Consider the following 27,927-nt stretch of genomic DNA (forward strand, 5'->3'; position numbering starts at 1 on the left):
TTCCAGGGTTCACCCACCCATGCAGTAATTATGATAGTGAGCATTCAAGAAAAATGGGTGTACAGTATCTTAATTAAAGCACGATAATAGAATTTTAGTTACCGATTAGATAATTCTAAGACTTGAGAATGTTAAATTACCTTCTTATTTTCATGTTATTAATATTGGTATAGCTATTTTGATGGTATATTGCCTTGTTAACGTGACTTTTGTTGGGGTAGGAAAGTGTACAAAATCTGAAAGTCTAATCAATTAGAAAAATTCTGTTTATTAGAAAAATTCTGTTTATTTTGGTAGTCTGTGTTTACTTGGAAGTCAGTAAGTTATTTGCCCAAGAAAAATATTTGCATGCATGAGAGTGAAGAAAATAGTTTTTGTAGTACACTGTCTAACCTTGGTTTTGTCCTTCTCATTAACTTCAGAGATAAGCTGAAGCTTGTCTGAATCTCGAGTTTGGTTTTTTATGGTAAGTTTGAGCTCCTGTTGTGTGTATTATTGCTGTCTTGAAGTTAGCCTCTGTTCTGAATCTCAATGGCACCGAAGGGGTTTTGCAGCTAAATACCTGAGGTGCCCTGGCTGGAGTTTTCCTTGGGCTGTTTAGCTGTGTGTGTGCTCATTGTATAGCAGTTCTGTGCTGAGCAGTGACAGGATCTGAGGGAATTGGCTCAAGTTGTGTCAGGGCAGGGTTAGGTTGGATATTAGATCAAGGTTTTCCCCCCCAGAGGGTGGTTGGGCACTGAACAGGCTCCCCAGGGCAGTGGGCACAGCACCAACGCTGAGATGATGCTCTCAGGCACATGGTGTGACTCTTGGGGATGGTGCTGTGCAGGGCAAGGAGTTGGACTCAATGATCCTTGTGGGTCCCTTCCAACTCATCATATTCTGTGATTCTGTGTAATTCTTGTGTGTTTTGATGTACAGTTTAAAATAACTATGCTTTCACCAGTTAAATGTATGGCTGCAACTCCCAGATAACTAAAAATATGCCTACCCCGCCTCTGGTGATTGCTATATTGGGTACACTTAAGGAAACCTGTGTGAGAGAGGGTATCTTGAATACTGGCAGCATGAACCAGCTCAGGATAAGTGTTTGATTGTTGCCCATTTTCTCAGGTAACCTGCCGTGAATCTCTGCACGCTGCAGCTGTTCTCATCTCTAAATGGCCAGAGCAAAATTACTGGTTGGACAATGAAGTTTAAAACTGGCCCCAGCATTTTCATGTAGCGCTACCATCATAGCAATCTTTTCCCAGGATCCTGGCTCCTGATTCCTGCCCAGCATTGCCCAGTATCAGGCAGAACTATCATTTCTAGTTTGCTGGATTGTTATCTTGATGCTGTTGATGTTTTCCTGAATTTCAGTGTCGTAGGATTTAATCACAGTCCACAGAAGGAAACCCTGTCATCAGTTTTAGAAGAGCAGAAGTAAGGCCTCTGTTAATGCAGGGCCAAGACAGGCTCACCTGTGCCTGCTGCCTCCATCCTCTGGCACGGGCACCTCCGAGGGCTGCCCTCCTACCTGGAGTGTCCAACTCCGTGTGTTCATCTTGCTTCTGGCTCTCCTGCCCTAAAAAACACTTGTGATGCTTTCAACTGCTGTTGTGCCCTCTCCAGACTGGGCTAATCAGCATTTCCTTGGGGAATTAGCAGCTGTTGTTTCCTTTCCTGGGCAGAGGTCAGCTCCATCTTGAGCTGTTAGCAGGGTTTGGTGTAGAGCTGGCTCTAAAGCTCTCTAGAGAAGCCAGTCCAGCTGGAGGCCCCAGCTCTTTCCCATCCCAAGATGTGTCTGAGTGGTCAGTTTATTTTTCAGAACCCTTCATCTGTCCTGAGTTTGTGGAGGCAGCTACCCTTTGGGTTGAATTTGAGGGGTTTCAGAAGTACCTGCGTTGTGGTGCCTCCAAACAAATCCTTCTGGGCAGGCTGGCAGAGGTGCAAGGACTTCTTGCACTGGAATGCCCTATCCCAGAGACACTCATGCCATTGATGTGCCACTGTGCATATTTTAGAAGTCTTGATACCAAGACTTTTAAGCTGACAGCATTCAGACCACAGCAAATCCAGGCGTGTTGGGAACCCGAATTTTGTAAACAAGGTGTACGGCTCTGGCTGTCACAGTTATCTATTTAAGGGGGATTCCTGCCAGTCTCCCAGGCCCTTGCATCCTGTATCCACAAGTGTAAACACATCTTTAATTTCCATATATAATTACCAGAACTCTAGATGTATAAAAGGTATTAATCAGGAAAATGCAGGTATTGGGTTTTGTTGAATTAAGGTAATCTGTTAATTGATTGAAGATGATTCACTGCAGGTTGTGGTACTGAACTCTAGATATACTTTACAATACTTCACTGTTATAATGATTTATGGACTTGTCATTTTATCTTATATGAGGAATTGGGTAAAGTGACCTTGGAAGGATATTTTCATGATTGTTTTTAATACATAAAGGGGGGAAAAAAGCAGAAAAAAAATTACCCAAAGTACTGCTACACTATATAAATAATTTAGAACTTCAATAATGTTGTCAAATGTCTGTGCTGTAAACAGGATTTAGACAGATATACTCTGCATAAGGAGATTTTGGCTTTTTACTTCTTTGAACATTAATAAAACCTCTCTGAGTCCATTCCCCAATTTAAATAATGAATGAGCTATTTTCTTAGCTCTCTCTCCAATATATACCCTCAAGTAATGTGTCTTATGCACTAAATAAAAGCTGGGAGATTTTTTGGTTTATTTCTTAGTGTCATAAGAGTTATATTTTTATGTGCCTGTATCCATACTCCCAAGGGCATATATTAATACTTGGAAAATGTCTAGGAGAGGTAGGCTGCTGCACTAGAAAATGGCAGTGCCATGTCCTTCGTTATTTCTTTGAATGTGATAGTGCTTCCAAATATAGCAGCAACAGAAGTATCCTTTGCTTCCCTTCCCAGAACTGCCTTGAGAAGACAATTTCTGTATTCTGCACAGAACTGCAGCTCTGGGATAAAGCTACAGTGCCAGCCTGCATTTTGGATTCCCATAGCCATATGTGCATGCTGGCCTTGGGTCTGAATGTCCATATGCAGGAAAATGGTAGGACTTAAGAAATCAAATGAAATGCCTTTTAGACCCAGATGACTTTGCTTACTCATCTGCCTCCTTGCTTAATCAGTATGCGCCTCCTCTTCGGAACCCAAGGATTGTTTAATGTTTAGAAAAATTGTGTGTTATTAATACAAGGTTTAAAATGTCTTGTGCTTTACAGATCCAGCAAAGGATGCTTGCTACATGCAGAAGGGTTTCCAACATTATTTTGGATCTGAAATAATGAGTTAGGAGAAACAAACAATATCAAGAGAACAGAGTCAGGAAGAACTGAAAGTTATGAGCAGTATGAGCCGATGTATCTTCTTGGTATAGCTGGGATGTTTTAAACTATTATTGTTTGGGGAAATAAAAGCCTGAGTCTATATCAAAGTAGATGTATTGCATACTAAATTTTAAGAAGCAGAATCTGATTTTCTCTCTCTGTTTTTTATTTTGTGTAAAAAAGAGGAAAAGCAGGCCTTAACTGAGCCTGCAGGTTCCAAGGTGCTTCCAGCAGGAGGTCTGGTTGCCACTCCTGTATGGACCTGCCTGAGTCATGTCATGAGTCTCCAGAGAAATAGATCCTTCTGCACAGGTGTGGTTGTTCAGGCTTTGTTCAGATTTTGGTGTGACTCCACTCCTGTGGAGCTGAGTGTCACTGGGGACATGACCTTACAGAGGTCATGAACACCTCTAGGGCTTTGTGATGCCACCTCTGCTGTTCCCCTTCTCAAGCCCTGGACCTCTCCATCCTTTTGTAATTTGCCCTGCACCATATTGGAGAGAGGAGTCATTAGTGATGCTAAAAGCTACAGTGAAAAATATTTTTAATACTGGAGTATGAGTTCCTGTTGTACAGTGTGGAGTTGGAGAGGAGAGTCGCTAAAAAGGAGGAAGGTCTGTGGCCCACTTTGCTGCCAGACGTTTATTTTCAGTGCAGACTTTGTCTATGCTGGCTGAGGTTTCCAGCTCAGTTTTCAGGCAGGATATGAGACTTATGAAGGTTTTGTACTCCTAAATCAAGGTCTGTTGCATTGGCCTGGATTAAAGAATTCCAGACACTGGATTTTTAGTGCTGTGTTAAGATTTAGTGAGCAGAAGGGATTGGTGAAATAAGGAGGATGTGAATTCTCTGCTGCAGCCTTGCTTCTCCTGGAACTGAAACTGTAAGGTTGGTAAACCCCACAGGATGGAAAACACTTGTCTTTCCCTGCAGTGTGGAATAGAGGGGTGGGTTTTAGTACCCTTTTTTGAAAACAAAAGTCTTTTGCTTTACCCTTTCCATGGAGTTAAACCCATGGCACCCATCTTAGGATCCGATTTAACCAGGGCAGTGGGTTAGGAGAGGAAGATTGTCTACCTTCTGATGAAAGCTGCTAAGCTACTGAACTTCCTTAGGGGTTGGCAAGACGTTGCACTGACATTTTGGAGCTGCAGCCAAGCAATGTGGGAAATGCAATTGCAGGAGCAAGAAAGGGAACTGCCAACCAACCCACCTGCTGTGTCCTTTGGGAAGTCACTGAGCAAGTGATAAACCTGAAACCATGCCAGTTCACTGGTTTTATTTCTTCCTAAATCTCTCTATGGAGAGAAGACCTCTTTATTCTACATTCTCTTTCCCAGGCTATGGGAAGAGGGGGATTTTTTCCTCTTCATCAACTTCCACAGGAAATTCTCTATGGCTTCCAAGTTTCAGTAATTAAAATAGTGCCAGCAAACCCTCTCTCTACAGATCACATGAGAACACAATGGGATCAGCTTTCTGGATCTCAGAGCTCCACTGAACTTGGTGTTACAGGTGGAAGGTTTTTTTCAACAAAATTCCATGTTTGAGGCCAGACTGGTTTAACTGAGAACGAAGTCATGTTTTCCATTTAGCTCAGCTTGTGTGGTGATTCACACACCACAGAAGAATTGGTATCCCTTGAACTTTTGTATTAATTCTCTTCACAAGTAATTCCAGGGTTGCCTCTTTTAAATTAATCCAGTAGCAACGTTTAAATTAAATTTTTAGTAGTGAATCATCATAATCAAGCTACAAAATAGAAAGAAGTAGGAAACCATTCATCTAAAAGAAATATTTATTAAACAGCTACCATTTTCTTCCCACTAGTTGCCCATGGTTAGCTCAAATTACTTTCTGTGTAAAAGAGCTGTCCTGCTATTTTCTTAAGAGCTGTTTTACTTTGGGAACCTATCAGTTGTTTTTACATAAGGGAATTTGTGATATGAAGGAAGGTGACAGTTGCTGTTTTAGATGGTTCTGCTTTGTTTTCAGTTTGTGTTTTGTAAGAAGTGGCAGAATAATTTTAAAAGCTCAGTAATTTCTCTAAGAAATGTTCAATAATTTTCAAATAATAATGTAAGGTATTTCAATATTACTTAGGTTTCTTAACATGGTGAAAAAGTGTATATAAGTTTTTGCAGGAAGTAGTGAATTGTGACAAGTGCTAGAAAATCCTGCTTTCAGCTAAAACGTGCCAGCCCGTCTTAGGTTTCTGTGCTCTAGGAGGCCACTGCATCTCATCTGAAAGTTTCCATCATATTTTGCAATTGCTTTTGAAGGCTTGCTTTCCCCCTCCACCCCCCATGACAGACAGAATCATAGAATTGTAGAATTTAGGTTGGAAAAGACCTTTAAGATGAAGTCCAGCCGTTAACACAGCACTGCCAACCCCACCACTGAATCATCTCCCCAAGTGCCACATCTTCACACCTTTTAGATACCTCCAGATATATTCTTTTGGTGTTTACTGTGGTCTTATTTAACCTCCTTGCTACACATAATATTTTCTTTTCTCTATTTCCTTACCCTCCCAAGGCCATGTTCTCACTAGATGCTTGAAGTGATATGTTGGAATACATTTGTCCTGGTGACAGGGATTGGTATTGGAGCAGCACAACCTGCAGTTCATAAGGTAATATCCCACCTCATTCCTGGATGGTGAATCCTCCCAGGAAGGGTGTGTCACGCACAGCTATATACCATTCAAATGACTTTGTGTCTTTGGTTTTATTTTCACTTTAAATCACGTAAGATTCAAATATAAGCCAAAGTGAGAAAATAACAAACAGTAATAAAGCGGAATTTTTTGTTAGGACTTAGCCCCTAATTTTGTTTATGCAGGGCTCTGAACTCTGGGAATCTATTCTGAAATGTTCAGCTGAAGAGCTGGAGGGGCATGGCCTGAAGAGGTCGTTCACTGACTCCCTAGGAACAGGATAATTCCATGGTTTTATGCAGTGCTGCATCTCACCTGTGTGTAAATGATATCTCTCATCCAGCCCTGTTCCTCACCTGAGTCCACCAGAGGCTGAAGTGCTGGCTTTTCCAGGAAGGATATCTGATTTTTTGCTTTGATGTTACAGTCCTCATCCAGAGGGCAGGTCTGACAGTTTAGGCTGTGAGAAGCTTTTGTGAGCAACACAAATCTGTTTATTTTAGAAGGTTTAGCAAACGAAACGTGGATTGTGAGTCTGACACATAAATGTCTTGACTGATGCCTGCAACTATTTATCTTGTTTTTAAATGGATTCCTGAGGGCTCGGGTATGTAATTTAGTGTGGATGCAGCAACACTGCATTAAAAGTTGCTGAGAGATGCAGTATTTGTTTCTCATCCAAACCCAGGAGAAGGTCATGTGTTAGTGCTAATAACACACCCTCTGTGCTGTATCAGGACTTGGTAGAAAAATCACCGAATTTGCAAAAGAAACTGTCAGAAAACTCTCATTATTTTAATGCCTGATTATTCAGGACCTTAAATAAACAACCTGTGGGTTTTTTTCCTCTCTGTTAGTTGGATTTTTTTTAAAAAAATTGATTTTTTTTTTTTAATTATTACATTTACTCTGTTCTTTGAATGATTTTATGTCACATGAAACAAAGCACCCAAGGGTCCTGCTGTGCTTGCTTTGAATTCAAACTTTCAGGTTTGGCGTTTAAATTTTTTGTTTTAGTGTGGAAATTGTGTGATTTTTTCAATCAGGAACTTGACTTTGGTTTTTGATTTCATCTGAATTTTTGAGGGGGCTGAATTGTGCTGTCAGCATAACTAACAAGTGCCTTTGTCAGTCGTTCAACAAATTCTTTATGATTTAGATTGTGACGTTCTTGAGTAAAATATATTTTTCTTCATGCTCAGGGCCAAGAAGGCCATCAAGATTTAACAAATTAAGAGAGTAATGTCTATTAATAATCCTAATTCCTTGTAGTTTTTTTTCATGGAGAAATTGGGAAGATTAATTAGGTACATGTTTGTACAGTGCTTTCAAGATGTAAAGTAGGATGTAAGTGACAAGTATTATTATTACTTAAAATCTCTTAGGAAAAAGTAGATATTTATCAGGAGCTGTAGCAATGTGATGATGAGATATCACACAGAGTTTTTGGAATCTGGCATGTTATCTTGTATACCAGCTAATTAACCACGCAGGAAAGATGTGCAAGGGCAGTAGTTTAACTGAAATGTGAAGCAGAAATTCATGAGAGCTTTGAAACATGCACAGGTAAAATTCTTGTGCTGGTGTTGGTTGCTCAGAGGTGTATTTTGGATTAAAGAAATAGGGCTGCAGGAAAAAAGCTGGTCTCATTCATGTGTGGGAAGAGGTTTTGTGAAACTGCTGCTGCTGGGGCTGCAATAGAGGGAAGCAGCTCCAAACAGAGATTGATCAGGAGCATCGGTGGGCAACTCACTGGAGTAAGAAAGGCAGGAGAAGGAGATGGGTAATGCAGCCTCTCAAGGCCTTCTGGTGCCTGCACAGAGGCTTTCATGAGCAGCTGTGAGATGTCATCTGCTGTGGCTGCTACAGTAGATGTGCTTTTGTTGGGCTGCAAGTGGGTCTCTTTCTGTATTGATGAAGAATAGGAAAAAGAGTGGGTTTGTTAAATTGTGATGAAGACCTACTTATGAGGACCTACTGTCCTACTGCAGTGAAGGAAAAGTGTGCTTGGGAAAAGGCTTCTAAATCAGAACTGAGCCTACTACACTAGAGGGATGCTTGTTCTTCAGCTTCCTGCTCTTTGCCTTTCCATAAGGGGAAAGGAGACACTGGCATCCTCCTGGTGTACTGAGATCAAAAGTAAAAGTATACCTGGAACAATATATGAAAATTTCTGTGCAAGTTAGCAGGGGTAATTGTGCAGCATTTAGAGCAGGAGGAGCCTGTCTAAAGAGCGCAGAGCTCTGAGCTGGGGGTAAGTCAACCTGCAGCACTGGGGTTGTTCTTTACTATGAGCCAGTGGAGGTGTTTCCAGATAACTTGATATTTTTGTTGTCTGCATATGTGTACTTTGCTGAATTCAGTCTGTATTTGCTAAAAGCACCTTATGTTAGAAATCATGGGTTTTCTTTTCGGTGTAATGTCTTTGCCCTGAGCTTTTAAGTGCAAACCCCACTTAAGATAAGAGTTTATCAGGCAGCTTTACTGTGCTCTGTAATTCCTTGCATGGCAGACTCTTTCTTCCCTTTGCATGGATGATGTAATTTTTTTTTTTCAAGGCATCTTCTGTGACTCACCTCAGATGGCCTGCAGAGTGAGCCTCAGACATTGTACCTGATCTCTTCCCTTTTTTATTCAAGGGCGTCTTCCACACATGGAATATTACAGAAAATATCTTTGTACTGGAAGAGAATTATTGGTGTCTTGGTGCAGAACTATTCTCTGGGGGAAAAAAAAAAAATCTGTTCAGTTCTGAATTTTGATAGGTGGATTTACTGGAAAGTCGCTTTCCAAGCAGCAGCTTTCTGCAGGATCACCCTTAAAAATAAAGGTGTTGTATTTCCTTCTCTGTACTGATGAATTTAGGTTACATTTTAAGACTGTAATATGGCTTGATACACACTCTCAACTGGAAGGACTGTGAAGACATTTATTTGCAGTTGGTTTACTTGTGATAATTCGGGAGCACAGCAATGACTGTACAGAATCTGCTTTGTAGCAGGAAGAAGTCATGTCCACCTCTTAGGGAAAATGAGTGATTACTGTCCCAGAGAGGATCCTTTTGTGGTGGTGGGTGAGGCCAGGACATCTGGAGATTGGTGTGCCCCCTTCCAGCTTTCAGGCCTGTTTCTGAATTTCCCTACTGCAAGAACCAAGAAACTCTAAGAGACCCAGTTGTGTTGTGGCAGCAGACCCATAACGGCTGTGCTGCTAGAAGATAGTGCAAAAACTGTGGAGGGAGGTAATTTTCAGGGAACAGATTGTGCAGCAATAATCTATTTACCCTTCTGTGTTGTTGTGATGGAACAAGATCAGATACAGTGGTTCAGTGTTGGATTGAGTCTTCAGTGTCTGGGTTTTTCTTGCCCCTCACTCTCAGGGCCCACAGAGATAAAGCTGCTTTCTCAGTGCTTTTAGTCACTTCTTATTTCTGGAGGACAACACCTGAAGGGTATTGCTCTTATGTCCCATGAAACACATACATCAAATTTGCTATTTGAGGTAATTTTAGAATTATTAATGTAGTAAGAAGTCTTCTGAGAGCCTGTTCTCTGTCCAGATTCTCTTCCCTGTGAGGATGAGCATCTGAAAGAAGGCAGGTGAGGCAACTTAGATGGCCTCAATCTCAATATTGCAGTGTTAGACTGCTGTTGCTGCCAAAAGTAGCAAACCTCCTCTTATTTCTCTCAGTCCCTTTTTTCCAGCCTCTTCACTGCCCTCACGCCTGTAGCAGCAGTTCCATGTGGCTGCTCTGGGAACTGGGTCTGAAGGCTGATACAAATTAAAATCAGCCCAGTAAAATGAAGTTCAGTTGCTTTTAACACAGATGAGTTCACTGACTTCAGTTCCTCGTACAGGTCTTACTCCAGTGAGGTCTTACACACAGGGAAAGAGTTGTGGTGGAAGAGCAAAGAATGGGGCTGTGGTGTTTTTGCAAAGTGCTGATTGATTGTGGCATGAGGTGTGGCTGGAAACAGTTTGAGAAGATCCTAAAAGCCCTGAATTCTGCTCCAGCCACGGATTCATCAGCTGCGGGTCTGTATTACATTTGGTGGGTTTGCTGTTTCTGTAAGTATTTTAATATGTCAAGGAGAATTCCTCTTTTTCAACTACTTTCACCAGCTGTTTTTGTGGTGCATTGTGGAACTTGGAATACTCAGAATAATTTGTATACATGTACACAGTACACATAACTTACACATAAGCAGAGTTTACTCAGTGTGACTGTAGGAGTTATAGGTATTTTTAAAACAATTTTACCTTTCAGTACTTGAGACACTTGTGCATACAGTGCAGAAACTCTACCTTTAAAAATAATTTTTTTAGTCAAAACTCTATTAGACTTGAAATTTCTCAGGGTGGGTGTGAATGAAAGCAAAGGATCTGGGATGTAGTCAGTGGAAGGCTTTCGTATCCTTTCTCAGGCAGGAAAACATGGCAGATATAAAATATATTAATCTGTGCCTGGTTTTTGGCACGGGGCCACAGAGGGCTGTCAGCATAAACAGGAACAAATGAACGTGGCAGTTCCCACACTGGAGTCACACTGTGTTAATCCATGGCTTCAAACAAGATAATGGGAAACCTGGATGGGGAGTGCGATGCTGAGGGCTCTGCTGTCGGAGTGTTCAGCAGGGTGGTTACGAGCCCTGCCTGGGATCGCTGCTGGCCAGGCTGCCCTGCTCTGCAGGCTTGATTTCTGATGAAATGCAGACCCAGCCACGTGCATTAGTTAGGGCAGGGCACTGGCACAGAGTAAATCCTAGGATGGTTTGGGTTGGAAGGGACCTTAAAGCTCATCTCGTTCCACCCCCTGCCATGGGCAGGGACACCTTCCACTAGGCCAGGTTTCTCCAGGCCTTTCAGCCTGGCCTAACAAGCAGCTGAGGAGAAAGCAGCCACTTGAGGAGCAGAGTGGGCTTAGGGGTTGTGCTTGTCAGGGAGCAGGGCTGGAGAGCAGTGGGTTCACCAGCACTAACGTGCAGGGACACAGGACCATGCAGGCTGGAGATGGAAAATGGCAGTAAGGATCTGTTGCTACATGCCACAGTCTGTCTCAGATACTGTTATTCTTTTATTTTCACTTTGTTTCCTATTCTTTAGCAGCTCTTGAAACTGTGTCTGTTGGTGTTTAGCCTGTATGCAATATATAATAAATAATTGGTGTGTTGATGGGTTTCTCTGATTTGAAAAGATGGGCATGGGTTTTAGTGGTTTAATCAAGATGCTAATGCCATGGCAGTGTTGATTTAGTAAGAGAATAATCTTTGCACTATAAAGCCTGATAAGACCCTTCATTGTACTCTTGCCTCATTAAAGCAGGTATTCTACACAAGCAGGGAAACATCTGCCCTTTGCAGAACTTACAGGGAGAGCCCAAAATTAGTGCTGGTCCAGACCTTGCATATAAACCAGGCTTGCTGATGTCATTATGCCCGTGTGGTTGTACCTGGATGCAGACATGTTAATTCTCTTGTAAGCTCAGTATAAATTAAGTATGATGCTGACATCCACAAACATTTGTAGAAGATCCATCTGGGCATTGTTTCAATGCCAGTGCAGGGATTCATGCTTTCATGCCTAACTCTCCCTCTTTATTTTTAAGCTTTCCAGGCTGTTTGTAGGATGTTGCTGCCTATGGAATTACTTCTTCATTCCCACCCTGTTTTGCTTATTGCTCAAACCAAAAAGGGCTGGTAAAGTACAGCTAAGGAGAGTAGACAATGGTGGCAACAAGTGGTGCAGACGTGAGGGACAACTAAAAGAACATAAATTCAAAATGTTAAAATTTCATGGATTTTTGCTTCTACTCCCCTTGTTAATACAGTGTAAAATTTTTATTTAAAAACTCTCATTCAGCGTTGTTGTGACACCAGGATGTTCCGGAGGTTGATGTCCAGAATAAGGATTCATGGATCTGATTTCTGTTTCAGACCCTGGGCCAGCCTGCTGTCTGTCAGCTGGCAAGTCCTTTGACCCGTCTGTACCTTGACTCCATGGTCATAATTTGCTTTAACATAACTGTGCCTCTGCCACCATACTTTTGCAGGCCTGTTTCTTCGCAGGTTTCCATGTCCAGAATAATGTATGGTACGTGCAGGGACACTTCTCACAGTGTTTGGGTTCCTTTTTATAGTCATTTTAACATAAAAACACACAGAGATAATCTGTATGCTGAATAAATACATTAACAATATTCATCATTGACATAATCTTGCAAGCTAATTGATTTCAGAGGTGTTGCAAAACCAAGTTCTTGCTCATTTTTTAATCACTTAAAATATACACAATTTGCTTAGACTTTAAATGATAATTAATGAGTTTCATGATCATTTGCATGATCATTGAGAGGTGTCTCAGTTTTGTATTGACATTACCTTACAGTGATCTTCCAGTGGAATATGTAAATATGATTTAATGCTTGCCAGGCTTTCTAGCAGGCACAGAGATTTCAGTGACTAAAGCTCCAAGCTCTTTGGAGCAGCACCTCCAGATCCAGATCTCCATTTCCAAATGGGTCCCATTTTGGAAACCTCCTATAATATTAAAATGTTGGGTTTAGAATGTATTGGTCACTGTATTTCTTTCAAAACCGTAAATACTTCCAGTGTATAAGAATGCCAGAATGGTTTGGGTTGGAAGGAACTTCAAAGATCATCATTCCAACCCCTCTGCCATGGACAAGGACACCTTTCTCTAGGCCAGGCTGCCCCAAGCCCTGTCCAACCATCCTATATTTACAATGTCATAATCCTGACTATCAAATACCAACATTTCAGCTGAATTGCTGTGTCGAGTGCAAGTGAAGTTTTAGGCTGCAGCTGGTGTTGGACTGTTTGGTGTTGCTGTGTCAGATTTCAGACAGAGCTGCTCTGCCATAGCCGGGTGTAGCACACAATGTGCCAGGAGCGTGTGGCGTCCTCCCAGTTATCCTGGATATCTGCCATCTCACAAGCAGTGCCTGAGTTCAGGTGAGCATTGTAACCCAGATGGTAACTATTCCAACTTCCACCCAGCAGGAAGAAACCTGCCTGTTTGCAGGGAGCTGAAGCATTTCTCAGAAAACTTCCTATTGTTTGCTGAAGAAGCATTAAAATACAGCTGATATGGCTGAAGGGATGGTAACTCTCTGTATTACACTGCAATTTTGAAACCCTATGTTTGTCTAGAGTCACTACTACTTAGTCCAGGATAAATCTCCCAGTCAAGAAAATGCTTTCAGCTGGAGTTCTGATATCTCTGGGCTATAATTTTTAACATCAACAACCCAACGCTTCATGTGAGAAATAACCCACAGGCTGCTTCTTTCCAAAGTTAACATGTTTTTAAATGATCATAACTGACTTGCACTTTTCATATCTATGTAGCTGTTCACACAACTGCTGAAGTGAGAGCAAGTCACCCAAGTGTGAGATACACATCAGAGCTCTTCTAATTATTGCAGACAGCTAAAGTGCACTGGGAAGACGTTATCCTATGAACAGTTGGCCCTTCGTGTGGTGTGTCCTCCCTTATGTGAAGCATCTTACAGAGCTGGCAGTTCTGCAGAGTGAACTTGATCTTAATGAGAGGAGAAGCAGTGACACTTTAAATGAAAGGCTCATATCAGTCATGACATCGAAATGTGCAGATGTTCTTTATTAAGAGCAGAGTAATTAAATTGTTTTCCTTGTATCAAGTACAAGTGCTGTAGTTTAAGCCTTTTTAATACCATGTTATCAGTGTCTAGGAGCCCCTGGTGGTCTAGTGGTAAAGGCGCCGCGCTATCACCGCGGAGACCCGGGTTCGATTCCCGGTCAGGGCCACTCCCAGGCAGGTGGGGCTCGTTAGCCCTTAAAAGCAACCCACCTACGTCCTGAGGACCTCGCTGCCACCGTCCAAGCTCGCTTGGCCCCGGCAGATGAACCTTAGGATTAAAGGGTGGGCTCAGTTCCGCGCACACTGTGTCTCACCTAAAAAATCCAATGCGCAGGCTGGAAGGTGTAAAGACCTTCCCCGGATCTTCGCTCACGAAGACTGGCCATTATTTATTATTATCAGTGTCTAAAGTCAGTTGTTTTGCTCTATGGGCTATTTAGGAGATGGTTTATTGTGATATATACTTCCCTAAAGATATTTTTGACATGTTTGTGGACTACACAGGAAATCTTGTGACAGACCTGTTTTCTATTGCACCTGTATTAATTGTTCAGGAGAAATATCTTGCAGCTCAGGATGATGCTTGATCTTCAAGGCCAAGTTGGATGAGGCTTGGAGCAACCTGGTCTGGTAGTCCCTGTCCATGCCAGGGGGTGGAATGAGATTATCTTTAAGGTCCCTTCCAATCCAAACTGTTCCAGTGAGAAAAATGGAGCACAGCTACGCCTTGGGAGTGTGTGGCAATATTTTTTCCATATACAGAACGAATACAGTTTTATTTCACTGTAGCTTTGGTAGTTTCACTTATCTGTCTGCCTCCTTTGGAAATACTGAGCTGGTTTTTGAACTGACAACAGCACAAAAGCCTCTTTCTTTTCTCTCCCCTTGGTGCCGCTTCACTGCCCATCTGCGTGGCCTGGCAGTCCTTGCAGCACTTCCCACCGCTGGGGCTGTTCTGGGCAGGGCTCCGGCTCTCCCTGGATGTGCCTTTCCCCCCTCCCCGCTAATCCATTTTTGTGAGGAGCACGTGCTAATGCACAAGTGCAGGTTTGTTTTGAGGGCAGAGCTGCCTCAAGGGGGAGACTGTTCTACGTACCAAGATCTACATTCAAAGTCAGCTGGAAATGTTAGGAATTTGGGCTGGGCACACTGTTAAAGAACTTGGAAAGCGACAGTTTGACTTGGGTTAATGGAGATATGTGAACAAGTATTTATTATATAAATCATTTTTAATCTTAGAATGGATGTTATCTTATTAGAAAAATTGTCTGTAACTTCGTAAACTTTTTTACTTTTTTTTTTTTTTTAAACACTGGAAAAGAGAGCCCAGCACTGTTTGGATCTTTTCTAGAGTTAAATCATTAGGATGATTTGCAATACAGGAATTTAAATTCAGTTCTTCTCCCTATTTCTCAAGTCAAACCGTGGTACTTATGATTTGTGTGGCAACACCATTAACATGCATTTTGGAGTTAAGAAATAAAAGGAAGTTGTGATTTGTGAAGGATGTCAACATTTCAGGATTTTAGGTCAACTCCTTCTGAGAAGAAATCCAAGATTATGGAATTTACTGTGAAAGAAAAAGCAGCCTGAACTGCTGTGGAAGTGCATGTCTTGCAGACTGACTCCAGAGTGATTCATTGGGTGGGTAGGGTAGGAAGAAACAACTAAAAATCCACAAAGGATTTTTCCTGTCTTTCATCACAACTTCACTAAACTGATATTGCTTCCATGGGGTATTTCGACGTGGGGAAGCTGGGATAAAATCAAAAAAGTACAGTTTTCTCAGCAAATGTGAGAATTTCTTTTTGATGGAGAGGCTTTTTCTTTTCTTCCCGTGCTTAGCTCTTGGCATGTGTGGAATAGCTCATTCTCATTCCTCTCGGTGGCTGTGTTGGTAGCACTGGGGGAATTGCTTATTATGCACATGATGTTCATCTTGCTGCTGCCTCTTCCTTTCCTCTGCACAGAGTTTTTTGTGGCTTTTCATAACCTGAAGGTGGGAGCTTTCCAGGCACGTGCTTTTTCACTTGTTTCCACAGCCCCTTACAAACTGGGCTGCCTGGTGTAGTTGGGCCATTCCCAGCCTGATAGATACAGAGAGATCAAAAAGCTGACGTGGCAGCTTGAGAGAGTTTTTCTTCATCTTTAAGCAGAACTTAATTACAAATACCTTCTTGAGTCTGGGTAGTAGCCTCTTGCCTTTTGTGCTTGGTCCAGCATGTAGGAAATGTTTAAAGTAATATGTAATTTTAAAGCATTAAATAGCTGTTTCACAGTGTCATATCAAGGCAAACTGCAAAGGCTCTGCATGAATCAGAGCTGTTTGGTTAGTCTGACATCCTGTATCCTTGAACTGACAAACACAAAGAAACCTTTCCAGCCAGAATATTTAATAAGTAACGGTTTGGATAACGTGAATCTGTGTATTAGCATCTGGTGCAGCACCGAAATTTATGTGCAGTTTTAGCTTTGTGAGCCAATGGTTCTGGAAACTTATGATTGTCGTTCTTCCTAACAGATAGCAGTAATGCTGTGTACCAAAATCCAGCCCTGAGAGAGCCAGGGCATGCCTGGGGGAAACTGCAGTTACCTCTCAGGAAAGATTTCAGTGTTGGAGGATTGGTACCAACTGGGGAGGGTTGAGACACTGGTCCTGTATCATAAGGAGTCACTGAACTCCACTGATCAAAATGTTCTTGTTGTAAAGACTTCTCTGGAATCTGGAGATCAGGCACAGCAAACAGGGCTAGGGTATGGCATGCCCTGGAAGGTAATTTTTGGATTTGTAGGAGGGATGAGCTAGATAATAACCCTGTGGCTTTGCTGTCCTCTATTAGAAAGGGTGTATGAAAACAGGCTTTCTGACTTTCAGCAGTACATGTTTGCATTTGTGCATTGTGCCTATTTCCATAACTTATCAGAGGAGTGTTTTCTGTGCTTTGGTGGGGAAAATCTCATCTCTATTTAACAAGTTCCCCCTGCTGATTCCTGTTGGTCCTGAAATCAGGTGGCAAGGTGGGTGAAAACTGAATGTTGTTACTTAAAAAGAAAGTATTGTAAAGGAAAGAGAAAATTCCCCATATTTTAAAAAATAGGTTACCTTGTCTTTGGTTGTGTGTAGCAAGTAGCCGAGTACTGTCTGAAAGAATTCTCCTAATAAATCATTCCAAGCTGATCTCCTTCCTGTGGTGTTTCATCACCAAAGGGGGTAGTTAAAGGAATGCTCAGCCTCAGAAGAACCTCCTGGTTTGTTTCTGTGATCATGATTCAATCCATATAATGTATACAGACTTGTGCTTGCAAAATATTTCCCTGGTACACCTTTTCTTACTTTTTCTTACCTGTTGTCTGTTTTAACTATTCCCTGTTAGACTATGCTAATGGATTTTCCATTAATTTAATCCTTTTGGATGGCAGAAGGAAGGAGTAAGGCTGTGTTATTGAAGGAACCTCGTGTGTTTCATAGCAGTGCTGCTTGAGAAAACAACCCTTCCAAGAGAGGGAGGGCAAATCAAACTCCAGTTGCACTTCAAATCTCTAAGGCCTTGGGCAAAGGAACAAGACTGAGTGTTCGTCTTGAGTGTTGTAACCATTCCCGAAAATCTCAAGTTGTCCTGCCTCGGAAATGGCACAGCTCAGTTCAGTCCCTCTGCTGAAGGGCAGGGTCTGTCTCCTCCTCCTTACCCTTAAATTGCCATTCACTGCTGTGAAAGGTCTTGTGAGGGTATAAATGCAATTCTAATTTTCTGCTGTGTGTTCGTGGTCACAGGTTGAGGATCCAGTTACAATATTTGGCATAACAAAATTAGTTCCACCTGGCTGACTAGCACAGGAGTTTGTGTGTGAACCTTCAACACCTGCAGTTCTTTGCAAACTGCTGAAAATAGGGCAATGTAGAAGGGTATAAGAGTTGTGCTTGGTTAAATATGTTCTGCAGCAGGGCTAAATAACACAAATTTATCTCTTAACACACATTGGTGTGTGGCCTTCACCAGGGTAACCCTACCTTAATGCATCAGCCAGTGTCTCGTGGAAAGTGTTAGTGACTGATGTACATGGTGTTTTCTCAGTGGAAAGTGGATTAAATTTTTGGCCTCCTCATTTGGGTTTTTTTTTCCTCTCTCTTATTTTTGTGTGTTTTTTTTTTTTTCCTTTCAAATAGAGAATAAAAATCTAATTTGCTAGCAAGTTATTTCAGGAAAGTTATAAATAAAAGAGAATACGTGGCAGTGAAAGATCTTCCTGGCTAGAGACATGCATGGATATTTTCAAGCATGGATATTTGCATTGATTTCCTGAATACTGGAGTAAGCACCAACGTTAGACATTCTTTAATGACTTGTGAAAATTTCATTCATCTATTTCTCTTCCCTTAGGAATAATAAATCTTTTTCTTAAATGTAATAACTTTATTTACAGTTTTCTACTGGTCCATATTTCCCTTCTTTACTAAAGCTAGGGTAGAAAGAATGCATTTTTCACATTTGCATTATTGTCTTCTCTAATTCATTAGAAACCAAGGCACACAGACACAAAATCATACCTTTCAAAGAACTTGATCAATGCATTTATTTCTGTCCATGTGTTCCTAATGTCGGTAATTTCATCTCCAGTTTTGAAGACAGTGAATGATGTGTTGGATACAGCTCCTAGCATTGAGAATTACTTTTTTTCCAGCTTCAGGTCAAATTTAATGCTGTTAAAACCAAGAGCATGTGATATCACACTCAGTGAAATCAGGATGGTGTCCGTCAATGAAGAAAGGGATGTTGTGGTTTGTACAAACAGAGAGACTTGTAATTTCAAGTGACTTTGTACACAAAGACCAAAACAAAGCAATGCTGTTCCCATTCCTGATTTGAAAAATGAGGTGCTGTGCTGGTATGTTTATTCCATGTGCAGGGATTGCTGTGGTGAACTGGGCTGAAGGGCTCAGCAGTGCAGAGATGAAGCACAGAGCTTGTAATTTAAGGTTACAGCAGGCAGCACTGAAAGCAACACCTGCTCAGTGACTTACAGGGCCGTTCTTCCATCTCTTACTTCTCTCCCTCTTGTACCTGACCTTGTTTCTGCTCTGGCAACTTTCAAACACTTCTGAAAGTGTTCTTTTGTGTTTGCTCATGTGGCATCAGATAATCTGCTAATTCTCAGAGACAGCTGCATGTTTAGTTGTGTGCAGTTTAAAATAAGCAGTCCTGAGTTCAAGACACAACTTTATTATAGTGATCAACATTTTGTTTAAAGAGGACTTTAGTCCCAGGAATAGGATTAGTGAAGGTCTGTGGCTGTGAGGCCTTCTAGGGACCTTTTGCTTGGGGCTGTGTACTGTCCACTTAATAGTGAGTGAAGACAAGGGGTTATGGTAATTGGAAAAAAAAAAAGGAAAGTAATATCCTGCTTGGGACTGAACTGGAATGGGTGAAGAAGCATATAGAATCATGGAATGATTTGGGTTGGAAAGGACCTTAAAGACCATCTCATTCCACCTTCTTACCATGAGCAGAGACACCTTCCACTAGCTCAGGTTGCTCCAACCCCATCCAACCTGGCCTTGAACACTTCCAGGGATGGGGCAGCCACAGCTTCTCTGGGCAACCTGTGCCAGGGCCTCCCCACCCTCACAGTGAGGAATTTCTTGCCAGTATCCCACCTAATGCTGCCCTCTGTCAGTGTGAAGCTATTCCCCCTTGTCCTGTCACTCCATGCCCTTGTAAATAGTCCTTTTCCACTTTTCTTGCAGGTTCCCCTCAGGCACTGAAAGGCCACAATTAGGTCTCCCTGAAACCTTCTCTTCTCCAGGCTGAACAATCCTAATTCTCTCAGCCTTTCCTCTTTCTCCTCCTATGAAAGTGAAGAGCTGCTCCTGTGTGAATCTCACTGCTTGTGCTGGGGTCAGTCTTTGGTGATTAGTTGAACTCTTTGACCACTGGTTGATGCTCCTCACTTGGGAGTTTCCTTGTATTCACGCTCTCCTGCTCTCACTCTAACTGGGTTTGTAGTATTAAGTCCCATCACAGTGTTTACTTGCCTACATCTGCCAAACACTTGTATTTTTCCCTGCTGGGAAGAGAGTGTGGGTGGAATTTGCTAATCTGAACAAGTAGTTATGCGTTTCAGTTTATTTAAGCTATTCTTTAATGTGTGATGACATGATTTTGTTTTGACAGATGAATGTTGTTTCTGTAGATCTGCAGTGACAGTGCTCCATTTTGACTTTGTGCTGTCAGCTTGGTACATTTATCCTGACACTGTTGTATTTCATCTTGATACCATATTCTTGATTTGACATTGCAGTGTCACCTCCATAAATTTGTATTGACGTTCATAACTCGTTTTCTTTGTATTTTTTTTTTCAAAGTGAATGAAAACCTGACACAGAATTGGGAGCAATACAAAGGCAGCATTGTGGAGATGTATCACAGAGGGATGGAAAGGGCAGAGAAGGGGCTTGGTGGGGAGAATCCAGGTGTGCAAGATGCATGGATGGTGCTTACAGGGAGCAACGGGACGTTCTGGTAGGGGGCCATCTTAGAGGCATAAATGTGTTCTCCTGGCACGTTGTCAGCATAGCCTGAACTTTCTCAGCTCCTTTGCAAAGCCTCCAAATGAAATCTGGGTAGTTGTGCCCCAGAACGTGCTCTGCTCTCATGTGCTCTCACCCTGCAGGATCACGGAATCGCTCTCTGAGCACCCCGTGATTGCTGGGACGGGAGCAATCATTTCCCCTTGATATCATTATTGACTCAGAGCTGCACATCAATAGCCAGGATTCAGCATGTGGGAGCTGCACAGCCAGGCAACACCATCCTTTCCTCTTCTGGGTTTCTTATTCCTTAGCTGTTGTCTGCACTACGTGTGTTTAATGTAAAAGTTGTTCGGACTTTTCTGTGAAGTAGAGGAAATAACACATCTAGGATACAGAAACATTATGTACCTTAAAAGTGTTTAAAATCCATCTCTTTTTTTTAATAAAAAAAGAGATTATTTTAGCAATTTATTGCCTAGAATTTTTTTAATCAAATATGTTCCAGTTTCTTTTTTTTCCCTCCATATTTGAGCATGCTTCATCAAAAGCACATGAAAATGGAGGCAAAGTTAATGACACACTTGTATCTCCATTTTACCATCATCATAAAATCCTGAATCCTACTCCAGATGATTAGTAAATAAGATGAAGTAATTTAACTGAGAGAATCGACTAGCTACAGTGCATGAACTGTAATTGTGATATTAATGTCAAATAGAGTTAGTAATTTCCAGTTCTATTCTGCTCTTGAGCATGAAGTAGTTTTCCCTTTGAAATCCCTATGCAAGTTACTGAAACCTGGGTCACGAGGTCCTAGCCAACCAAATATATTTTGGCCTGAGAACTGGGAACACAACATTCATGTGTTTTTCTATTGAAGGATTCCATAATACAGGTCATGAAGAACACCTTTGTTGTTGGAGGTGAGACTGGATATAAGGAGAGGCTTTTCTCTCTGTTAAGATGACCTCGCACTAGGACAGGTTGTGTAGAGAACCTGTCAGTCTCTATCCTTGGAAGTTTTCAAGACCCAACTGGATTAAGTGTTGAGTGATTCAGGTGCAGATGTAGTAATGTTATATGTCAAAGGCATTTTAACTTCCTTAGATCCTTTCCTGTTTTCAGTTGTATAAGGTGGTAAAAGTCCTGTCCTTGGCCCCGTGCTGATCTCCTCAACCCAACAGAGTCATCATGGAGGCTCTCTATGTGCACAGTGGTCAGCAATTCCAGGCTGGAGAACACAGACAAGGAATTTCCAAAGGGTCAGTGTCCTGTGCAGTTCCTGTGCTAGAAGGTTGGCCACGTGCTGTGGGAAACAACGGGTTAAATAGAGCACGAGATACCAGTGAGAATGGACTGACCTGTTCTAGTCAGTCCTGGTTTCTCTCCATTATTACACTCTAGAAAGCTGTGGTTTCACCTTGACATCTAAATAATAATTTTTATTGTGTGTGTACTTAAACCACTGCACGTTTTTTAAGGCAATTGGAAAAGAGTTAAAAAAAAAGATCAGTGCGTTTTTCATAAGAACTTTCTTGTCAAGAGTACAGAGCTCACTGAAATGGCAGTGGAGAAGTTGGGGGAGGAGAGAGGAGAGTTATTATTATTGCTCTATGTCACAATCTGTGCAATTAATGTGATATATTTGCTATGTCTGCCAGACCCTGGAGATCTCCATGAAATAACAGTGAAGATGGGTAAAAGGCTTCTTTAGTTTATTATGTCCACTTTAATATTTAACATGATATTACAGTTTAGGTTTTAAACTTTGTTGAAATGCTTTTTCGATGGTTTATTGCTGGTCTTCAACAACCTGCAGGAGAGTGGGCAAAATGATAACCTGAGAGTAATGGTGATTTTTTATTTAAGTTGTTTTTTCGTTTGCAGACCTAAAATTACTCAGCAATTTCTGCTGGGTATGCCAATGTACCTACAACAACTGTTAATAAGGGACTTTTCTCCTTTCCACCTCCTTGTCTCCTCTTTTAGGGAGATGAGTTGTTTAATTGTGCAGCATTTTTGACTCATCTCCTCATAATTTTAGCTTAGTTACCAGGAAACATATGCTGGTGTTACACCTAAATGATTATATTTTGAAAGTGAAATCTTTGCAGCTGTCAACTGGTAGTCTAGCCCACAAAATTCTGATTTATCACCTCCATGTGGGATTTTTAATTTGGTAGGCAGTGCTTTACCAGCATCACTACCTCAAAGACCTCAGTTTTATTAAAGCCTCTGGATTAGCCTCTCAATTATCTTGAGCTCCAGTTTCAATTAGACCAAAATTTAGAAGAAATTACTGGCCTGCAAGGGTCTCTGGAACAAAAGAAAATGAGAAATCACTTATTTTTCAGCAGGCATTGAAACAAATTGCACTAGGAGTTTCAAGTGGTCAGGGCTAAGCTGGCCTGCAGCCAGGCTGGGCTCACTCTGCTCCTCACACTGCTCGGTGGAAGAGGAGCGTGTGAAATACCCACAGACTGCAAGCCAAGTTCCCCACAGAGGGTTTTTGTAATCCTTGTTTAGTGCAGAACTGAGGAGAGCTCGGTATGGAAGGTGTTAGTTTGGGGAAAGCGGATCGGGTCAGATCTCCAGGGATCCACACAGATGCTACCACTGGAGATCTGCCAAGTGTGTCTGTAGATGCCTTGAAATACATTTTTTTTATTATTTTTAATTTTTGCTATAGGATTGCAATTGAAAATCTCCAAAAGTAGCAGAGCTGTTGCACAGAGTTCGCACATCTGATACGTGGCTGAGCTCGTATGGGTCAGTTAGCCCAGAAGCTTTCAACTTCCCAGAATTTCCAGTTATACTCTAGTGTGTATTTAAAAGTAATTTTTTTCTTTTTTTTTTTTTTTTTTTACTGTTTGCCATAAGCTAGTATCTGAAATTGCCTGGCTTTATGCTGTGCTTAAACCACAAGACATCTGTAGTAACTGTTTGGTAATGATTATAAAACTGACTGCAAAGCTGCATAGAATATGTGAGGAATAAAGCCATGAATTTTAATAAAAGAGAGGTAGAGAGGGAAAAGGAAAAATATACAATTAAAGGTCAATTAACATACAAATTTATTAAAATATAAATATGGATTTCCATTATCAACCATGAGAAATGTACTGTTTTATTGAAAATGGCAGGTCGTGATGTAGACCCTAATTCTGTAATCACATTTATGAGAACACTCCTTCCTTTGGAAGCCATTAGGATGCAGTGTTTGTCTTTACACAGCAGTTTGCCAGTAGCTGAGTCTCAGGACTGTATTAGAGCATCAATTTTGAGCAGAACTGTCCATTAATCAATAATAAAACCTGCTTTAAAAAATCCCTAGCTGCTTCCCAAATAAGTGATTCATTGTTAAATGGAGCATTGGTATGTTAACAAAACAATTCCAAAATCACTGAAATTAAGAAACTTAGACGGTGGTTGTTTGTTTTTTTTTTTTTTTAATGTGTGATAGCTTTCAACAGGGTTAATTGCAGTATGTCATTTGACTTAATAATTTTGCAGCTTCCCTCTGAATTCACTGTATTTCCTGGCAGAGCTGTAATGTGCATTGGGCAGGGGAGGGAAAGGATCAGTGGTCTATCCAACTTTTTGTAAGAGATGGAAGTAATTTGATCTGAACATGCTTGATCACTTAATACCCCAAGTATTATGGAATGATTCCTTTTTCATAGTGATATATTTTCATTTTCCTCTCATATAGTTTAAACGTGATGGGAATTTCTTTACCACCTCTAAAAGGGAAACTGAATTTGTAAAAATGCAATATCCAGGTAAGTCTTATGACTCCTGTTCTTGCAGAAATAAAAGAAAAGCCTTTGCATAGTTATGTTTAATGCAATGCATGTCCTTTGCTCTGGCACTACACTGAGTAGGTTTTTGCCTGTCTATACTGACCAGAAAACACTGGTACAGTCATGGAAGGGACAGTACAGGGACCTGTCCTGGGCAGGGACACCTTCCACTGGACCAGGTTGCTCCAAGCCCTGTCCAACTCGGCCTTGAACACTTCCAGGGATGAGGCAGCCACAGCTTCTGTGGGCAACCTGTGCCAGGGTCTGACTGCCCTCACAGGGAAGAATTTCTTCCCTGTATCAAACTTAACCCTGTCTTCTGGCACTGTGAAGCCATTCCTCCTTGACCTGTCACTTGTAAATAGTCCCTCTCCAGCTTTCTTGGAGTCCCTTTAAACACTGAAAGGGGCTCTAATCCCTCTCTTCTCCAGTCTGAACAGCCCCAGCCCATCTCCATAGGAGAGCAGACAGGATATAACCAGTGCTGATTGCTGCAATGGGCTTCCAAGGGAGACAGGGAGAGTGGTAGCTCTCAGTGCCCTCTTCCCATATGTTCTTGGAGCCAACTGCTTTACCCAGTGGATTTAACAGTAATCTCAGAGGAAAACCCTGCTGCTGAAGCAAAGGCAGGCAACACTTAAGTGATTTTAAATATAAAGTATCAGTGCTATAATAAAAAAAAAAAGAAAACCAGAATGTCTGGTAGACTTGCAGCAGTTTTTTATTTTGTAATCAGACCACAGGTAGTGGAGAAAAACAGGATGCTGGAGAGAAAGGAGGCTTGACTTGAATTCAAGTGAAACCTTTTGAAGTTGGAAACAAACACCCAGGAGCTGCTGGGCTTGGCGTGCATGTCACCTTGCTAATCCTCACGCGTTTTAATTACACACAGCAAATGTGCCGTTCTCCTCCCGCTGCTGTACCAGCAGGATGTTGTAACAAGGGCTCATGTCCCAGCTGACTTTATTGACTCGATGGAGCATTCTATATTACAGTCACCGCCGAGTTACGGCAAAGCACAAATGTTGTGAAACAAATTACAGCGGTCAAAATAAAGAAGGAATGAATGAGGCAGATTAGCTGGCATGCGTTGGTTGTTTTGTACTGCTCTAGTCATGCAGAGCAGCTGTAAATATAGTGTAAACAGCCACAAAGGCCTCAATTATTCTCCTACTTGTTCATGTAGATTAGTATGATCTTACTCTATAGCCAAGTGATTTAAACAACAATTCTGGGAACGACTGATGAGGTTCATTTACACCAATGTAAATCTATAGCTTCTGGTTTCTGATTAAAGTTTTATGTATTGAACTGTTCATCACTCCTTTTAAACATTGCTGTTTGTGGAACTCAGAGATGATCTTTATCCATTTAGTGAAATGGGAGTAAAATCTGAGGGTTTTTTTTAGATGCTTATTCTTGTAGCATATAAAACTGGTGTATGAGCTTACAGCAAATCTTCCAAGAGGTTAATTTAATATACTTTTTAAAAGATAATGGTAAGAGAAATTGTCTACTACCAAGTAAGCAAAGTGGGATAGAAAGGTTATATCTTTCAATAGCAATGTGAATTTGAATTCATTTCAGAATCAGTAATAGAAAGTTTTCACTGAATTCTTCCATGAGAGCTATCATTAAATTGATGGCTTTCAGGTTGGAATTAAAAGCAATCAGGTATTTGAAAACATGTTTGTTCTTAAACTTTATTGGGCATCCCGTTGGTGGGAGGGGATTGCAGTAGTGCACTAATACAAGTATTGCAATACTATTTGGCTCATTTCAGGCTGAATGGCACTGTCCTTCAGAACCAGGATTATTGATTTTTGTGGGGCTATTCCTTAAGAAAATTTGTAGGTAACTTGGTAAGGATGCACCATAGCCTGATGCGATTTGGAGTTCTGACTAATAAGTCACAAAAGGCATTCAAGAGAATGGCTGAAGGTTCTCGAGCTTTCCCTTTTGCAACACTACATTTCTTCTTGCAAGATTTGTTAATGAAGGGCTCTTGTAGTAAATCTTGCTTAGGTAATGAGAAAATACATTGACTACAGGGACAGGACAGGGGGTGATGGCCTCAAACGGACAGAGGGCAGGGTTAGATGAGATATTAGGAAGGAATTCTTCCCTGTGAGGGCAGGGAGGTCCTGGCACAGGTTGCCCAGAGAAGCTGTGGCTGCCCCATCCCTAGAAGTGTTTGAGGCCAGGTTGGACAGGGCTTGGAGCAACCTGGTCCAGTGGAAGATGTCCCTGCCCACAGCAGGGAGGTGAAATGAGATGTCTTTAATGTCCCTTCCAACCCAAAGTGTCTGTAATTAGAAAACACCTGTAAATTACAGGTTCATTATTACTGGCAAAATGTGTTTATGACAAACATTAGATTTCGTGCTGTAGAAGGAAGAAGGCTCGTCGTGCAGTCTGGGAGAGGAAACATGATTTGAGCAGGAAGGTAAATGACTGAATGACAGAACAAGTAGTTACAAGACAAATGACTGGGTATTATCTCTTGTAAACTGCACAGCTTTCCTAATTTCAGCCAATCTGCCACGATTTAGAGACATGAGTTCTTCCATATTCCTCGTGACAAATAAGACTCTTTAATGAATTACATTGATCCTGTCATCCTGCCTCTTGTAGTCTGCTGAAGTGAGAGCTACGCTGACTTGGGGCTGTTCTCGGACGCTCCCCATCCCTGAAGGAGCTCACACATCCCCATGGGCCTCTGGTGCAAGCCCTGATGTCCATCTCCAGAGGGCACCTGCCATACTGCTTGAGAGCCCACGCAGTTTTTGGCTTCAAGATGAGTCCTTAATGTCTTATCTTCATTTCCTTGACAATGTAGCCCTTTGCTCCAACCTGCCTTGTTTGACATTGTAGTTTGGATTTCTTACATGCACTAGATTCTCTCGTGGTTTCACCTGCTTGCACTAACAGACTTTTATTTCCCGTCATGATTCAGATTTTTTCAGAATTATTCCTCTCCCTAATTTATAATGCATAGAGTATCTTTTAGTGACCTGCTAATCATTTTTCATTTCAAGGCATCTCTTAGTTCCAGCTGCCTCACCTTCCCTCATATTGTTAGTAATTTTGTACTCAATCTTGTTAACTCTGGTCTCTCCTGCTTCCCTCCTGTGTAATCGTTCTCCCCCAGACTCCTGACTGGCTCTGTGCAGCTGTTGTTTCAGCACCACTGTTTTCCTCTTGCAGGTGAGTTTGTATTTCTAACATACAGACTCCCTAATCCCTTCATTTCCATTTTTGTTATTCTTCCTTCACAGTCAAGTACTTCATTTATGGTTTATGTGTTTCCATCAGCCTGCCAAGCCCAGCTGAGTGCTGGTGTCTCCCTCTGCATCTATTTTCTTTTACAGCCCACTGGAGGAGATTTCTTTTTCCTGTCTCTTCCAGGAACAGCTCTGCTACTACTTTTCTTGAGGGTTTAGCCACTCACTGCTGAGATCCATCTCTTCATCCTGTACAGATACCCTCTTTTCTCACTGTCACTTAGGCCATATTTCTTCTCCTTTTTGACCTCCCCTGCGTACTAATATGGTCTAAAACTATGTTGTCTTCCTCAGATTTACTCCTGAATACACCCTAGTCTGTTTTACATTTTTTTTTAACACTGGAAACTGTTTCAGCAAGCCTAAAATAATGATTTCTTGCTCAAAGATGCCTTTGCTGCATGCTTTCTCATAGATAAAGCTGATCACTCCTTGATCCTTCTATCATTGTTTCTATTCCTTTGTTATTTTCCAGTTCTCTTTTCCCCAGTTACTGCCCCTGCTCTTGCACCATCATTTTCGCAGATGTTTTCCTTGTTCCTTCCTGTAGTTTGTAGGAATACTGTGTTGCTTTTGACTGTGTTCTCTCAGTGAATCTTATCACCGGATGACCTCCTCTCCGCAGACGTGGTCAGGCACTATTTTTATGCAGATGA

General features: G+C 41.6%; 1 protein-coding gene and 1 non-coding gene across 2 annotated transcripts in view; both read left to right on the forward strand.

Annotated features, from left to right (window-relative positions):
• SPAG16 (sperm associated antigen 16) overlaps window positions 1–27,927 on the forward strand; it is a 371,328-nt gene that overhangs the window by 109,034 nt on the left and 234,367 nt on the right. The gene's annotated exons all lie outside the window — the stretch shown is intronic.
• Window positions 2,514–2,576, forward strand: LOC126653100 (small nucleolar RNA SNORD78). The gene has a single exon (XR_007632134.1). It is a non-coding gene; the product is annotated as a small nucleolar RNA SNORD78 (small nucleolar RNA).

Source organism: Myiozetetes cayanensis, unplaced genomic scaffold (assembly GCF_022539395.1).
Source record: "Myiozetetes cayanensis isolate MyiCay16 unplaced genomic scaffold, myiCay2020 scf9, whole genome shotgun sequence".
Lineage (NCBI taxonomy): Eukaryota > Metazoa > Chordata > Aves > Passeriformes > Tyrannidae > Myiozetetes > Myiozetetes cayanensis.